Here is a 17,478-nt window from a genome sequence, read left to right on the forward strand (position 1 = left end):
TTACGCAAAATAAGACTATAACATTTTATCACTTATTATCTTCATATATAATTTATGATATACCAAAATGTGGGTGACGTTTAAAGTTTATAATATATAAATTATATCAATATATATTTTTAGTATAACTTAAAACAGGGTCGGACTAGGCCGGGTTAGGCTTAGCCTGAGGCCTCAACTCTGGCTCGACCCAACCCTAACTCAGGGCCTGAAATTTTCAGCCCTCGCCCTCAGGGTCAAATATCTCAGCCCAGGCCCTGTTCGGGCTCAGGGCGGACCAGGGCGGGTTAGGGCCGACATGGCCAAACTTGCACCCCTAGTGTTAGGCACCCATCTCGCCCGGCTATACCGGTCTTTCTACTAGATGATTGATTTCAAATGTTCTCCTATGATAATGCAATTTAGAATACCATGTATGATGATGAATCTGCATAAAATAATGAAAAATCGCAAGAAAAAAAAATGCTTAAATGATCTACATTATGCTAAAATAAATTATCAAATTTTTTTTTTTTGGATGAATAAATGATCAAAATATAAAATGTACCTAACAATGAAATTTACCAAAAACACAAAAAATACGAAATGGATCACCTCCCAGCTCAGGTGGAGATAGACAGACTACCTGACTCTCTCTTGTCGAGTAGGATGACAGTTGTTGATGAGGTATTTCGCTCTCAGACTTTTGGCAAAGTAACAACTATACCATTATATAAAGGGGATTTCGTACTCAGAATTCGGGCAATGTAACGATTGTAATGGAGACTTTTGCTACTCGGACTTTGGGTAGAGTAACGGCGTCACTAGGGATGAAAAGAGCATATTGCTCGAGCTTCGGGCAGTACATCGGCACTATATGGACTAAAACGTCGGTAGGGCTTCTTAGACTTCGACAGGGCTTCCACGCTGCATCGACTAGACATCAACAGAGCCTCCTAGACACTGGCAGGCTTCCACACCATATCGCCAATAGGCAATAGGGCTCCTAGGGGCCAAAACTAAAGCCTGAAAAAAAGAAGAAGGATAAAGCTTCTCTACGGACCAAATCCTCCCTCTTTTCTCTCTCTCTAAATTTCTGGATTTTTCAGAGCTTTTCTGTCGAACACTGGACTGTACTGAAGGAGGAGGAGCCCTCTATTTATAGAAGACCCCAAGTGCTAATGTACGTACAATTATTTAGTGTAGTCCATAATGATCATGGTTGCCATGTTATTGGACCACCTTGCTCCCATCGCTCTGTCCCTTTCTAAGCTACTACCACCATCTTCATATGCTCATGAGACTCGATTTAAGTTATATGGCCAGATCATTGAATTCTACATTTTACACTCCTACACGAATTGTTCTCCAACAAGCCACAACTTTGAGAGTATTCCTCATCAATAGTTAAACTTACCATCAAGTTTGTGTACATTTCGTATCATCTATAAACTGAATAATCTCTCTTAGACTTTGCACCTCCACCATCAGTGGTTTTAGAGATAGGACCCTAGTTAGAATCTCACCCCAAAGCTAATAGAAACACTATTCATGGACCCTCCCCCTCCCCCTCCCCCTTCACCTCCCATGCAAGCAAAACATCAAGATTCAAGCACACAAATTCCTAAAGAGTCATTAGAGTTACCTATTTAAGATCGAGCAACGCATGAAGCTATCAATAGCAAGAACTAATGGGATTATGGAAACACAACCTTTCTTGTGTTTGAACCCTTGCAGCTCGGAAACGGTTATTGTTGAAAGAGAATGATGGAGAGTGCAGATTTCTCGGATGGTTCTGGTAGAGCGTCCTTGGGCGATGCTCAGGACCCTAATGGACGACGTTCTGTAATTGACCTGGGGGGCTTCCTTGGATTTCCATGCTTACAGGCACAACCCAAGGTTGCTGCTGCGGCTCCCCCTCCATCATATGCAGCGGTGGTTAGGCCTCTGTAACCAGAGGTTGAGAGACTACCTTCACCGGTTCCTGATGGGTCTCTTACGAGGATTAAAATCCCTCAGGTAGCCTATGTCGCCCAGTTAAACAAGCTCAAATTCTCGCTGCTTGGACGTTTAAACTTTGGCTACACAACGATGGATCAGGTTCGGCTTGCAGCGAAGAGTTGGGGCTTGAAGGAGGGTGTTTTCATGAAGTCGTTAGGGAAAGGGTTTGTAATTTTTTGATTCCTTAATGCAGAGGACATGACAGGCATATGGAGGCGCGGCCCTATCCGCGTGGATGGTCAAGTGTTGCGTTTTCAACAATGGAAGAAGGATTTCATGGTTGACGATCAATCTATTACGCATAGGTTAACATGGGTCCGTTTCCCATGCTTGCCGCAGGAATATTTGCATGAGGAGTTTCTGTTGTCCATTGCAAAGGCGGTTGGCAGGCCGATAGCCATTGACAAAAGAACCAAAGATTCACATTATGGGCATTATGTGAGGGTGTGCGTGGACGTTGATGACACGGTGCCACGAGTGGAAGAAATTTATGTTGAGCGAGAGCAGGAGGACTAGCCGGAGATGTACTTGTTCAAGCAGAAGGTTGTTTACGAGGACCCTCCCCCTTGCGCACTGGTTGTCGCCGGTATGGGCATCGTGTTGATTCTTGCCCCAACCATGCCAAATAATATGCTGCAAAGGCGATAGTTCCAGGTGCCAATTATGTTGAGAACCAAGCACCGCCCAAACGGCACAGGCAAGCATGGCGGGCGCGAGATGCAATGGCCAGGACGCCCGCGGCCGTGGCTATTGAGGCTGCAGGGTTTGAATTGGAGTCGAACAAGGAAGGTACTAAGCAGTTAGCGCACTTGGCGGCACCTATTATGGATTCTCTTAATGGAAGGGATTCTTTTATTGGAAGGACTACTATTGGAAGGGATTTACACATTAGCTACAACTGTGCCTCTCCTATCTCATCGGATTTGGGCTCTCACACTGTTGTGGCTGAGAGTCCATTATCACATGTGAGTCCAGTATCATAGGTGGCTGAGAGCCTGTTACCACATGTGAGACTGGATCAAGTTGAGGGAGGATTCGGTGGTCTGAACCAGCCACAATGGTCTGGTTATCCGGGGCAGGTGGGGCCAGGGAATCTCTCTCTAAGCCCAGCCGATGAACAAAACGAAGTGAATGTTGTGGACGAAATTCCAGGAACGTTTTTGGTTGAGCGCAGCAACAAAGGTGGGATTGCTGTGGTGGTACACACAGGGTCTTCCCAAAGGAATACAAGGGTCAGTGATGCTCCTTTCATTGAGGTCCCTAGAAGGCAACAACTCATAGAGAAACATATTGTGCCAACAAATATCCTCTCAGGCTCTCGGCGGAGGGGAAAACCTGCAGGTGAAACAAGAGCAGTGGCGGATGGTCTCGCAATTCAAAATGACGCCGTGCTTAGGCGTCAAGACACCCAACATGAATTGTGATTATGCGGTTCCTTTTTTGGAACATCAGAGGAGCTGGTAACAGTAGAGCTCGTGCCCATTTAAGATTAATTGTGAAAGACCATAAGCCTAATTTCATGTGCCTTGTTGAGCCAAAAATCAGAGTGAACAGATTCCCTAGTCATTTCTTCACCTCGTTGGGGATGAACTCGGAGTTTATAGCTAATGATCGGGAGGAGGGACCTGCGAACATCTGGTTCATTTGGCAAGCTGGACTTCAACGCCCAACAGTAATCCTTAAATCTGATCAACATGTTTCCTTGCAGGTTGAATTTAACGGGATTAAAAACCTCATTTCGGCAGTGCATGCTAACTGTTTAAGGGCAATTCGGCGGCATCTATGGTGCGATCTTGTGTCACTGGCAGGGATGGCTTACCCATGGCTGGTCATTGGTGACTTTAATGCATACTTCTATGCAAGTGAAAAAAGAGGTCCAGGGCGCTTCAACTTGGGCTCTGCGGAGGAATTCGCTGCAATGGTTGAATCAGCAGCGCTGACTCTGCTCCCATCTCTAGGTAACAAGTTTACATGGTCGAACAATAGAAGAATGGAGAATGTTCAGGCAGTGCTTGACCAAAGTTTTTGTAATGATGTTTGGGGTCAGTATTATGAAGGAAGTACGCAACGGGTTCTTGTCCGTGGCTCCTCCGATCATTCACCGATTGTGGTATCTTGTGACACTCAGCCATGCCCTACTAATGTCCCTTTTCGTATGCAACGCTTCTGGGCCGAGCATGAGGACTTTCGTCGCATGGTGCAATGTTCCTGGTCAGCTCCGGTTTGGGGCTCCCCTATTTTTGTGGTCCTCAACAAATTGAAAAGACTCAAAGGCCCGATGAGGGAATGGGCAAGAGGGGCATTTCCACATGTGGATCATGAAGTCAGCCGTACCAGGACAAGTCTTGAATTAGTGCAAAGCCTTATTGAGGCTGAGGGATTCACGGAGGCTTTATTTGATAGGGAGTTGCAGGCTCGACATGCCTATGACGCTGCTATTGACCTACAAGAGAAGCTGTGGTGTGAAAAAGCAAGAGATAAATGGATGAAGTTAGGGGACATGTGTACTAAATATTTCCACCTCTCTACCAGATTGCGTCGTGCAAAAAACTCCATTTGTGAGATCATCAGGGCAGATGGCGTGGCAGTAACGGACCCTAAGGAGATTGGTGATCATTTAGTGACTCACTTTGAAAATTTTTTTAAGAGTGGAAGGACTTCCAGAGACACAAGCATGCTTTCAGTGATTCCTACTCTGGTCTCAGACTTGGATAATGCTATGCTCACCAAGATCCCCTCACAAGAGGAAATCAGATCTGCGGTCTTTGACTTAGACCCCACTAGTGCCCCTGGACCGGATGGCTTTCCAGGCACATTCTATAGGGTATGCTGGGACATTATTGGTAGGGAGGTTTGCCGTGGCATTCAAAGCTTCTTCAGGGAGGGTATTGTTACTAAAGGGGTGAACTATAATTTTCTCTATCTGATTCCAAAAACTGAGAATGCTAACAAGGTGGGGCAATTCCGCCCTCTCTGCTTGGGTAATTTCTTTTTTAAAATTATTCCAAAGATCATGGCGACCAGATTATCCACCATATTGCACAAGCTGATCTCTCCAGAGCAAGGAGCTTTCCAGAAGGGCAAAGTCATTTTTGAGAATATTAGAGTAGCCTCGGAGTTAACAAACTTGATGGAAGTCAAATGCAGGGGAGGAAGCTTGGGTATGAAGCTAGATATCCAAAAGGCTTTTGATACTCTCGAGTGGAATTTCCTTTTTGATGTTCTCAATGCATTTGGTTTCGCTCAGATTTGGATCCAGTAGATTCACATCATTCTTCTCTCGACCCGGATCTTAGTGTTGATTAATGGAGGACCAACTGGATTTTTTGGGATGGAAAGAGGGTTGCGGCAAGGCGACCCTCTATCCCCTCTCCTTTTCATCATTTCAGAAGAGGTCTTGTGTAGAGATTTATACGAGCAGCAAAGTCGGGGGTGGCTTAAGTCCCTCACAAGGCCTCGCCAGGTGATCACTCCCTCCCACCTTCTTTATGCTGACGATCTTTTTATTTTTATGAAGACTGAAATCCATAATGTAAGGTGAGTCAAACACTTTCTTGAGTCCTATGGGGAGTACTCGGGTCAAGTGATAAATCTTGCTAAAACCAAGGTGTTCCTTGGTCGGATCTCGGCATCTATAAGGGAGAGAATTTTATCGGTCTTGCAAATCCCCATGTGCACCTTTCCAACAAGGTACTTGGGCATGGCATTGATGAAGGGCAGGGTCAAACGAGATATTATCCAACCCTTGGTCGACAAATTCAAGCAAAGACTTTCCCTCATGGAGGGGACGCCTACTCTCTATGGCTAGACGCATTGAGCTCATTCAATCTGTGATGGGAAGTATCCCAGTGCATAATTTTTCAGTTTATTTATGGCCAGTGGGGACTTTTGAAGGTATGGAGAGATGGGTTTGCAATTTTATTTGGTCAGGAGAACCCGACTGCTGTAGAGCAATCACAGTGAGGTGGGATAGCCTGTGTAAGCCCAAAAAAGAAGGTGGTATTGGCATTCGTCGGTTGCAAGACCTTAATTTGGCACTAATTGCCAAGTTTGCTTGGTCTATTAAAACCGAGAATTTCACTTTTGCAGCTTTCTTGCGAGGCAGACTTGTGAAAACATATGGGTCTCTTAGAAGTGCTACGGGAACGTCCACGCTACTACCAGGCATTAGAAGAGTTTGGGACTTTATTCAGACGGTTGAAAGATGGGTGGTGGGCAATGGTAGTTCAATTAGTTTCTGGTATGACAAGTGGCTTGAAATTCAAAGTGTTGAGGAGCTGCTCCGCCCTCTACAAATTCCTCGCGGCCTCTTAGCTACAGTTGCAGATTTTTGGGGGGAAGATACCTTGGGCTTTGCCGGCAGTTCAAGACCGAGACATTCAACATATTTTTTCTAAGATACAAAGAAGTGTAATCATCTGCACTGATAGGCCGGATCAGCGTTGTTGGGCACATACAATGACAGGTTTGTTCTCAATTAAGTCGGCATGGGAAGCATTGAGGTTAAAGGTGCCTAAGGTAGACTGGTTCTCGACAGTTTGGAATAGTGACTTTCAAGCTAGGACTGCTGTCTTTGGTTGGCATTTGGCGCATGAAGCGCTCCCAACAGATTGCAAGGTGCGTCGCAAGTCGATTCCAATTGTATCTCGTTGTGAACTTTGTATGGCAGCAGGCGAAATGCTCCACCATTTGTTCTTGGATTGCATTTTCTCACGTCATATCTGGATGGAAATTCTCTACTCTTTTAATCAGAGCTAGTGCAGGTTCCCTACCATAAAACTATTATTTTCGTGGTGGCGCAGAAAGGCCAAGGTGGTCCCCCTCCCTAAGGTCTGGGGAGCTCTACTTCTAATATGTTGCCAACAAATTTTGAGGGAGCGAAATAGACGTCGACACGACAACTTGAAAAGAACTCCTAATCAAGTGGTACAATTATGCTTTTCGGAGATTGGAGACTCTTTTCGGAGAAAAGGAGTGCATGTTAAAACAGTCCAGGAGCTCACATTAGCAAGAAACCTGAAGATTGCTATCTCAAGACCGCCTGCAAAAAGCATACTGGAAGTGAGATGGAGGAAACCACCGCAAAATTGGTGGAAGCTGAATATTGATGGCTCTTCATTAGGAAATCCTGGTGCGTTGGGAGCAAGAGGTATTTTTCGTGATCACTCTGGAGTGGTGTTGAGATGTTTTGCGGAGTACAAGGGGGTAGGTTCAAACTTAATGGCTGAAATGGGTGCTTTCTTTTCTGGGGTTAAGTTAGCTAGAGAGCTTAACGCTAATAAACTATGGATAGAAAGTGACTCAGAAGCAGTGGTCTCATGCATTATCTCTCACAAGATCCCCTGGTGCTTAATGCAGGATTGGTGGTCAGTTTCTCAATTCCTTGATGACATCCAATGACACATTTCTCATTGCTTCAGGGAAGCAAACTCGGCTGCGGACGCCCTTGCAAATCAAGCGGCAAAATCACAAACCTCAACTTGTTGGGGTGACCCCCCTCGGTTCATTGCTCAGATTGTTCTCTGGGAAGCACTTGAACGACCTTTTTATAGGTTCTCTTAGATGGCATGTGCTGGTATTTGAGTTAGAATTGCTAGGGTTCTTTGAGTTATTGATGGCATTGCTGAAGGTAACTTGTATGAACCCTATGTAACTTCTTCCACCCATTGAAACTTTATTTCTCAGTATAATACATATATTGCTGACCTTTAGCAAAAAAAAAACCTATTTAAGATCACATTGAAGTAGAAACAATAATAGAACCAAAATTGCTCATAACAATGGTAAAGATGACAAGATTACACTTCAAAACAGAAAACTGAAAGACAAAAAGTGTTCATAAAAAAAAGAATTATTTGTTATGAGAAGAACATGCAAGCTTTAGGGATGCAAAATCAGAAGCCCTTGATAAGGTTTTTATGCAAAACTGGTTACCATACTATTCAAATTATGGGAGAGTAATTGAATTACCCGCTTGAGACAAGAAACTAATATATCAGATGATCAATTTAGTTTTATGCTAGGAAGATCAACTATAGAAGCTATTTATTTGCTTAGGAAATTAATGGAAAGATTTAGAGGATGTAAGAAGGAATCCCATATGGTATTTATTGACTTAGAAAAAGAAAATCCCTAGAGAGTTTATCTAGAAAGTGTTAGATATGAAAAGTCTTTCGAGTAAATATGTGGACATAATAATTAAAGATATGTATAATATAATAGTGGTTAATGTACCAAGAATGATGGAGAAGAGGGTAGTGAATTCCCAATTATAGTTGGATTGCATCAAGGAACAACTCTAAGCCCATATTTGTTTGTGCTAATCATAGATGAGCTTACTAGAAAAATTCAAGATTGAATCCCTTAGTGTATACTTTTTGCCGATGATACTGTTTTGGTGGATCAAACAAGAGTATGAATAAATGCAAAATTAATATATAAAGATTAACTTTAGAATAATATTTTTTTTAAGATAAGTAGAAAAGAAAATGAATATATGGTATGTACCTTTAGTAACAAAATGATTGAAAACAAGGTGGTGAAAATTGATGATAGAGAGATCGCAAATTGAAAATTTTAGGTATTTAAGTACAATCATAAATAAGGAAGGAGATATAGAGGATTGTGTTAGTGGCCGCAGCGTATTGGTTAAGTTGCATTATTGCAAACCTGTTGGTTGTGTTTTCGAAACTTGGAAACAGCTCTCTTGGGAAGCAGGGGGAAGGGATGTATATATTTGCCCCTCCCTTGGTCGGTGCTCCATTCACTTTTAAGGGCATTTTAGAAAGAGAAACACAAAAATCAGGGTAGTTTTGATGATTCGACAAATGGGGGTGAGTTTTATTTCGTTTCCGTGGTCTAATGGTCCAGACCAGGGTTCCTTTGTTGGATCAGTGGACCAGGAAAATTTTCTCCTATTAAAATTTTACATGTTGAAAAGTTTTCCAATGTGTGTTTCCATTAAAAAAAACAAGCATTGGAAAACTTTAATACATGTAAAATTTAATGAGTCAAATTTTTTGAAGTGAAAATTTCCAAGTAAAAATTTTTAGGTAAAATTTTATACCGAAACAAACAGAACCTTATATATATATATATATATATATATATATATATATATGCTTCTGTACTATCAAAAAATGATTCCAGCATCCGATAAGGGTAGCTAGCTAGGTTCTTAATTTTCTTTTGAATGCGCACCATCTTGATAAGGACATACATTAGTTAGGAAAAGATACAAATAAAGGATCCTCATGGTCTTTTATGTCACACATTGATGGATTATGGAAAGGTCATGATGGTGGGTATAAAATCTTAGAATCGTGCATGGGGGACCAAAAATATGTGAACGGCCAGGAGGGCTTAGAGTGCTTTTTAAGGATGTAAAAAAATTAGATGCGATTAGTTGAAAGGTCTAAACATATATATTAATTAAGTTCATTGCTTAAGGAATAAGCTCTTTTTTTTCCCCTTCAGGTCTTGGGTTGGGGGGGGGGGGGGGGGGAGGGAGGGAGGGGGGAGATATATTAAGTAAATTATATGATCGAATGCAACCCAAGAGTGGATAGGGGTGAATCGGACTATATCCAAATATAACAAATCAAACACAAACTCAAAGACGTTTGTTGAGGTATGTCAATTTGGTCATTTTGTGAAAGATTGGGGAGAGTGTACCCAATGCCGTTCGTTACCTATGACAACAATATTGGAACGAGATGCAGTGGCATTCATTAGAGCAGTAAGTGGGTGAGGTGGATTTCCAACTTAGATCCCAGACGGATTTAAGGCATGTTTTAGTGCTTTTATTATTTTTTTAAGGGGCGATGTTATTTACTAGGGAGCGCACAGGAGCGTAGACTGTACCCAGACACATGAGGCAGGACATGGTGGTCATTGCGACCATTAGGGGGGGCAGGGGTGGTTATTTGTCCATTCCAGTAAATGTGAATTATATTTTTCACATCTTCTTAAGTTACATTTCAATGCAAAATAAAGGTTAAAAAAAGAATAGTGAAGCATTTAACTTCACTCGTCATATTGACATATAAAAGAAGACCCAAAAGCAAAATAAGTGTTAACAAACATTTAATTTTATTCGTTTTGGTACAAACAGTTGGTTTCATTCTTTCAACAGTTCTAAGTACCAAAATCAATACCTAAAAACTTGAGACTATTCGAATCCTATCAAAAAAAGGGCTAGGCAACGGTTGTGGATTTCCCAACTTGAGACTTGGCCAAATCGGACCCTTATATAAGCGTGTTAATTTCAAACCGAATCGAAATATTTACATTGGAATCGATAAATTGTTTATTATTCTGTTTGGTTTTAGTTGTAAGTAATTAATATATATATATATATATATATATATATATATATATATATATATATATATATATATTCGGTTTTGGACCTTTTGGTGTTGAACCAATAAACTGTTAAATCGATTACAAATCGAATAAAACCCGAGCAAAATAGCTGAACCATTAAATCAAATAAAACTGAATTTAAACCGTAAAACTGATTAAACCAAATATTGAACCGATTAAAATGATTACAAACATATTACAAAAATCCAACAACAAATCAAAACCAAACTGATTATAAAACCTATAACCGGAAATAATTACAACTAATTAACTGAAAACTTTTAGAGACTTGGAATAACCGATTAATAATTGATTCAAAATTGTTTTTGTTGTGTCTATTACATCATGAACCAAACCATTTAAACCATAATCAAACCAATTAGCACCCTTGACCTTATTCTATAATTGATCTAATTATTTGGTTGGTTGGTTAAGATTACATACATAAGTTGGACCCACGTGTGGATAATTTTCATCTAAGATCTTTTTTTTTTTTTGGGTGCAGATACGGAGCTTTATGAACTAAAACCTCTAGGGAAAGAGATATTACAAGAGTCAAAATACAACCAGTGGGAAACAAAAGCAGGAAAATAACCCTCGCACACATGAAAAGTTTGGGAGTTTGCCCCAAAGCCCGTTAATGCATTGGCTACAAAATTTCTTTCTCTATGAGTATGTTAGAACGAAATGAAAGGATGCTCCCTTATCAACTGCCAGCAGTCTCTGATGATGAGATCAATTCGCCACGAAATTGTAGAAAAGTGGCCCTTAAGAATATTGACAATCATAAGATTATCACTTTCAATACAAAAACGATCAATGTCACGATCCAAAGCAATTTGAATCGCTTTCCTAATGCCCATCGCCTCAGCAACACAAGCATGGTTAGTCCCTATGCCTTTCAAAAAACACAAGAGAACTTGATGCTTATGATTTTTGCAAATTCCACAAAACCTGTCAGACCCGGGCTACCTTTGCTAGCACCATCCATGTTGATCTTCACACTATCTGGCTCAGGAGGTCTCCAAGAGATAAGAAATGGATCACTTCTTGGGCCCAACTGGTCTTTGATTTGCCAAAAATTCTGATGTGAAGTTCAGAGCTCTTTTAACAATCTCCACTATCGGAGTGTCTATTTGATGAAATACTAGCTCTAGTTAAGCCTTCCATGTACCCCAAAGAATGTGTAAAATAAACATGGTATTCTTAGTTGCATGCCTTTGAGTCTTTAAGCTGTTAATCAACCTAAGAGAACAAGATCTCTTGTATCCTCCGCTCCTATAAGATCAGTTAAACTGGCTTGTAACCATGTATCTTTAGCCTTCGAACATCTAAGCAAGAAGTGATTCAAATTTGCCATTTCTCCTGAACATCGAATGCAAGTTGGGGGAATTGGAGTTCCCCAGTTAAGTAATAGCCCTGCTATTGGGAGTTGTCCATGCAACATTTTAGACTTGAACTTTTGGTGCCGTAGGAGCGTGCCAAAGAGTAAGCCAAATAGGATTTGTGGGGGTGCATCTATAATTCATTGCTATTCTATAAGCAGAAGTCACAGTAAACATACCTGAGGATGTGTGAATCCATATATATCTATTTGGCAGTGGAAAGATAGGAATTGGAATTGAGAGAATGGCTTGTGCCACATCAGGGGGGCCACCATTGAAAACTAAAAAATGCATTCAAAGATCTCGTTATAGGGAGAATGAGATCTCTAACCGAGGTTGGAGCTTGAGTCTGCAAGGGAAACAAAGTTGACAACGGGGGGGGGGGTAATTTGGGATCCAATAATCCATTCACGGATTAATAGACTGACCATCTCCCACTTGCATGAATAATCCTTTTTTTAAAAGAGGAAGAGCCCCAGTGGCAGACTTCCAAACCCAAGATGCATTTATTGGCGCAACTGCATGAAGAACATCTGTGTTCCTAAAGTATTTATGCTTCATTATTCTGCCCCACAACGAAGTCTTAGGATTCAATAGAGCCCAAGCCTTTTTTTGCAAGCAACGTTTGGTTCATAGGGATAGAGACTTTAATGTTTAAACTTCAATTCCTTTTAGGTTGACAAATTGAACTCCAACTAATGGTGGGGATGTCAATACCTCTCTCCTTTCTCCCAAATTTTTTTCTTCCCATGGAGTCCAGTTCTTGAAGTGTGGTTGATGGAAGGCGAAAGCAACACATATAGTGTACTGACATAGCTGATAGGGTCGATTGAATTAGGATTGATCTTCCTGCTGATGAAAGAATCTTTGATTTCCAAGATTGGAGTCTACTAGTTACCCTTTGAATCAGCTCAAAATAGTGTTGTTTTCGAAGTTTACTAGCAATATGTGGGATAACCAGATAAATGTTTGTCGCCGAAGTAGGTGTAATGTGGAATCTCTCCTCTAATTCTCTCTTAGTAACAGCTGTAACTTTGGGGCTGTAGTGTGCTCTAGTTTTAGAAGTACTGATACTTTGGCCAGATGCTGCATAATAAATATTTATCTCATGGAAGAAAGCTCTAGCTTCCGCAGAAGATGTTTTTTCAAAATGAATCAAATCATCAGCAAAGGCCATATGAGAGATCATTTCCCCTTCTCTAGATAATTGAATTTCATTAATTTGATTATGATGCATGACATCATCGAAGTGAGAGGATAGTGCTTCAGCACATAATACAAGGAGATAAGGTGAGAGAGGATTACCTTGTCGGAGTCCTCTTGAAGGAGTAATGGTAGATAATGATCCATCGAGGAGAACAAATAATTGGGTTGACTCAACACAAAACATAACTTGGTCAACCCAACTTGGATGGAACCTATAGTGAAGAAATGTTTTGCAAAGAAAATTTCATTCTAGCTTGTCATAAACTTTACTAATGGTCCAGTTTAATAGACATAAAATTGTTTCGTCCCCTTCTCTACTGTTTGATCCTATGAAGGATCTCATGATGATCAAAATATTATCTTGAATGTGCCTCCCTTTTGTAAGGGTATTTATATAATATCCCTTCATATGTTCTAATATAATCCTACTTGTATTAATGCCCAAGCTGTGAGGGGCAATCTAGTAATTTTCTCATCTGACCTAAACCCTAGTTTCCCTATATATACTAGCTGGAGGCAGCAGTCTGGGTATTCCAAACTAGATACCCAGGGTGTAATGCTTTAAACAACCTTATGCTTAAACCCTAAACCCTAACAATCTTAAAGCATTAGGATTTTCGTTTCTCTGCGATCAAGATCGGCTTTGGATTTTTGGATTCAAGTTCGGCTGCGGTGATATCGAATCGACCTTAGAAGAGGAGCGTGAAATACACCTGCAGAATTACTCTATTGTGTTCGTACGGCTTTGATTTTTGAATCACTATTTCAGACGTGGCCATCTGTAGATTTTCAATCAAGTTTCTCTTGATTATTTTAAACCAGAAGAAGTTGTCACGATCGTGCGACAGAAGTTCGAAGGAATTGCTGTTGGCAGAAACCTGTTTTGTCCGTAAGCTAATCAAAGCTTCCTCTGATTTTTTATTTGACTATTAGGGAAAAAAAAAAAAAAACAGAGGTCACATCACGTTGGCAGAGAGGCAGAGAGCCATCTCTTCAACGAATTGCTTTAACTTGTTTGAAAAAAAAAAAAAAAAGGAATTCAGAATTCGTTGAAGAGAGAAAGGTCTAAGCTTTTGTTTGAACTTTGCTTTTGATTTTTTTTAAAAAAAAAAACAAAGGAAAAATAGAAGAAGACAAAAGCTTTAGCTTTTAATTTGTTTTTGAGATCGGTCACTACCTACGGGCTGTGACCAGTGCTAGCCATTATCGAACAACAGTCAGTGATCTATGCCTGCTAGCACTAGGGTACACACCACGACTGTTGACGCCGCTGCACCGCCGCCATCCTTTCCTCCGTCGTTTGAATCCAGGGTTCTCCATCTCAAGTGTGATTGTTCCTTGAAGTATTTATTTTTATTTGAATTTTTACTTGGGCATATGAACAAATCACTTAACAATGGAGAAACACGCTGTTCCAATTGAGATGGTCAAATTGGAAAGCTTTAGTGGCTCTGAGTTCAGTTCTTGAAAAAGGAGGACTCAGTTTGGACTGAAGTATCTCAATATTTTCTACACTGTAGTAAATACTTTTTCTGATTGTACGGACCTAACTGAAGCCCAATGGATAAGTGATGAGGACTTTTGCAAAGACTACCTATTGAACTGCCTATCAGATAGGCTGGCAGAGACCTATAGTAAATATGAGACTGCAAAAGAGATTTGGGAAAACCTAGAAACCCAATTCAAAAAGGAGGAGGACCTATCAAAAACTCAGTTGGTTGACCAATTTATGGATTTCAAGTTTCAAGAAGACAAGAAAATACTTCCACAAGTAATAGACTTTGAGAACTTTGAGAACTTGAGAACAAAACTGAACCAAGAAAATATCCCTGTTGTTGATGCATTCTTAGTGGGTGCAACTATTTTTAAGTTACCCTCTACCTGGCATTATTTTAAAACTGAGATGCATAGGAAGAAAACACAAGTGGGGCTGGATGATCTCAAACGGTTCATTAGAATCGAAGATGAGAACAGAGCCAGGAATAACCTGGAGATAGTGAAACAACAACAGACATCTGCCAATTTCGTTTCACAATCCAAGAAAAATCCTAGGCAGTCTAAGCCACCTAAGAAAGAACCCCAACAGTTGGAGGCCAAAAAGATTAACTTTAAAAAGAAAAGCAAGTGCCGCAACTGTGGAAAGTGGGGTCACTATGCATCTGAGTGTAGGAGTCCTAAAAAAGGTAACACTCACACACCACAGAAGGAAGTTCACATGTTGGTGGACAAGACTGAGCCTACTAATTTTGTTGCCATGGTTGGCAAGGGTAAGGGGTTGGCCAGTACATCTTCAGATTGGTGGTTAGACTCTGGAGTGATTTGTCATGTTTGCAATAGTAAGAACCTACTCACTGATGTTGTTCAAGTAGTAGAGACTGTCACTGTTGCAAATGGAGACGTCGTAGAAGTGGTTCAATAAGGGACAACGAACCTGGTTCTTTCATCAGGTAAAATACTTATTTTGAGAAATGTTAAAATCTTTCCTGATTTTGAAAATAACTTAATTTCAATTGGAATTTTACTTGATGCTGGCATGTCTATTACTTTTAGTAGTGGTAGAGTAACATTGTCTGTTAACTCTTTTTATTTTGGATGTGCTTATAATTTGAATGGTATGTTTAGGTTGAGTTTAGCTAATGAGACAATAAATCAGGTTAATCATACTTCATTTGATCCCAAAATACTACACTATAGGTTAGGACATGTGAATTATAGAAAAATGCTCAAACTAGCTAAAACTCATAATTTACCATTAGACACTTCAATTAGATTTAACAGATGTGAAGTGTGTGCTCAAACCAAAATAACTAGAAAACCTTTCAGAACGGTTTCTAGAAGCACTCAATTTCTTGAACTTACATTCTGGCATTTATGACTTTAAAAACTACACAACTAGAGGAGGTCGGAAGTATTTAATAATATTTATAGACGATTTTTCTAGATATTGTCATTTATAACTGTTAAAATCTAAAGATGAAGCAGTTGAAAATTTTAAAAATTTCAAGAATAGGGTAGAAAATCAGTTGAACTTAAAAATTAAAAGATTTAGAAGTGATAGGGGAGGAGAATACTAATTGACAGAGTTCAAGGAATTCTGTGCCTCTGTAGGCATAATCCTTTAAACTACTGCTCCTTACTCACCTCAATCAAATGGCATAGCTGAAATAAAGAATAGGACGTTAACAGAGATGTTAAACTCCATATTATTAACAGCTGGCATGCCCTCTTGCTATTGGGGAGAAGCAGTGTTGACTGTAAATCACATTCTAACTAGACTACCACATTCAAAACTGACTTCTACACCTTATGAACTATGGTATAATCATCCCTGTAGATATGACACTCTTAAGGTTTGGGGATGTATAGCTTATGTTAGGATACAAGACCCTAGGAGATCTAAGGTGGGAACTAGAACAAATACATGTGTGTATCTAGGTTGTGCAGACAATAGTGCTACAGACCAGTTTTTTGATCTATCAACCAATGTGGTGATAGAATCTAAGGATGCCATATTCTTTGAAGATAAATTCCTCAGAGATAAAGGCATGACTTTGCCTGGTTTGACTAAAATGGTTACAGAATCACCTTTGGAATCTGAACCAATTGTTTCTAACACTACTCCCACAATGCTCCATGTATCAGAACCTAGAAGAGTATCTACTAGAGATAGAGTGCCCAAGAATTTTGGTGAGGATTTTGTGATCTACCATTTAGAGGTTGATCCATCTACCTATAAGGAAGCGATGAGATCTAGGGACTCACTGCTATGAAAAGAAGCCATTGATAAGAAAATGAGCTCTTTAATGCAGAATGAGACTTGGCACCTTGTTGATCTGCCTAAAGGGGCCAAGACAATTGGGTGTAAGTAGGTACTGAAGAAGAAACTTAATCCAGATGGGTCTATAGCCAGGAATAAAGCATGGTTAGTAGCTAAAACACGGTTAGTAGCTAAGGGCTATACCCAGGTGAGAGGGATAGATTATTTTGACATCTACTCCCCGATCTGCCATTTGGCAATGATAAGGATTCTTCTTGCCATAGCATTTATTGAGCATTATGTTATGCATCAAATGGCTGTAAAAATGACTTTCCTTAATGGAGACTTAACAGAAGAAATCTATATGAACCAACCTGAAGGGTTTGTCACGGAAGGTTATGAAAAAAGAGTTTGTAAATTAAACAAATCTCTCTATGGTCTTAAACAAGCACCTCAATTGTGATATGAGAAGTTTGATAAGACAGTAAAGAGCCTTGATTTTCAAACCAGTAACTCGGATAAGTGCCTTTATTTTTTGTCTGAGTCAAACAAGGTCACGATTATTTGCTTGTATGTAGATGACATGTTGATTCTAGGTTCTGATATCTCTGTAGTGAGTGACATTAAAGAAACCTTGTCTAAAGAATTCGACATGAAAGATCTTGGTGTGGTGGACACCATTTTTGGAATGAGAGTAGGCTTCGATGAGCAAGGGATCACCCTTAGTCAGACTCATTACATTGAGATGCTACTTTTTAGTTGGGGATACAGTGATTATAAACC

The sequence above is a fragment of the Telopea speciosissima genome, chromosome 6 (genome assembly GCF_018873765.1).
Source record: "Telopea speciosissima isolate NSW1024214 ecotype Mountain lineage chromosome 6, Tspe_v1, whole genome shotgun sequence".
Taxonomy (NCBI): domain Eukaryota; kingdom Viridiplantae; phylum Streptophyta; class Magnoliopsida; order Proteales; family Proteaceae; genus Telopea; species Telopea speciosissima.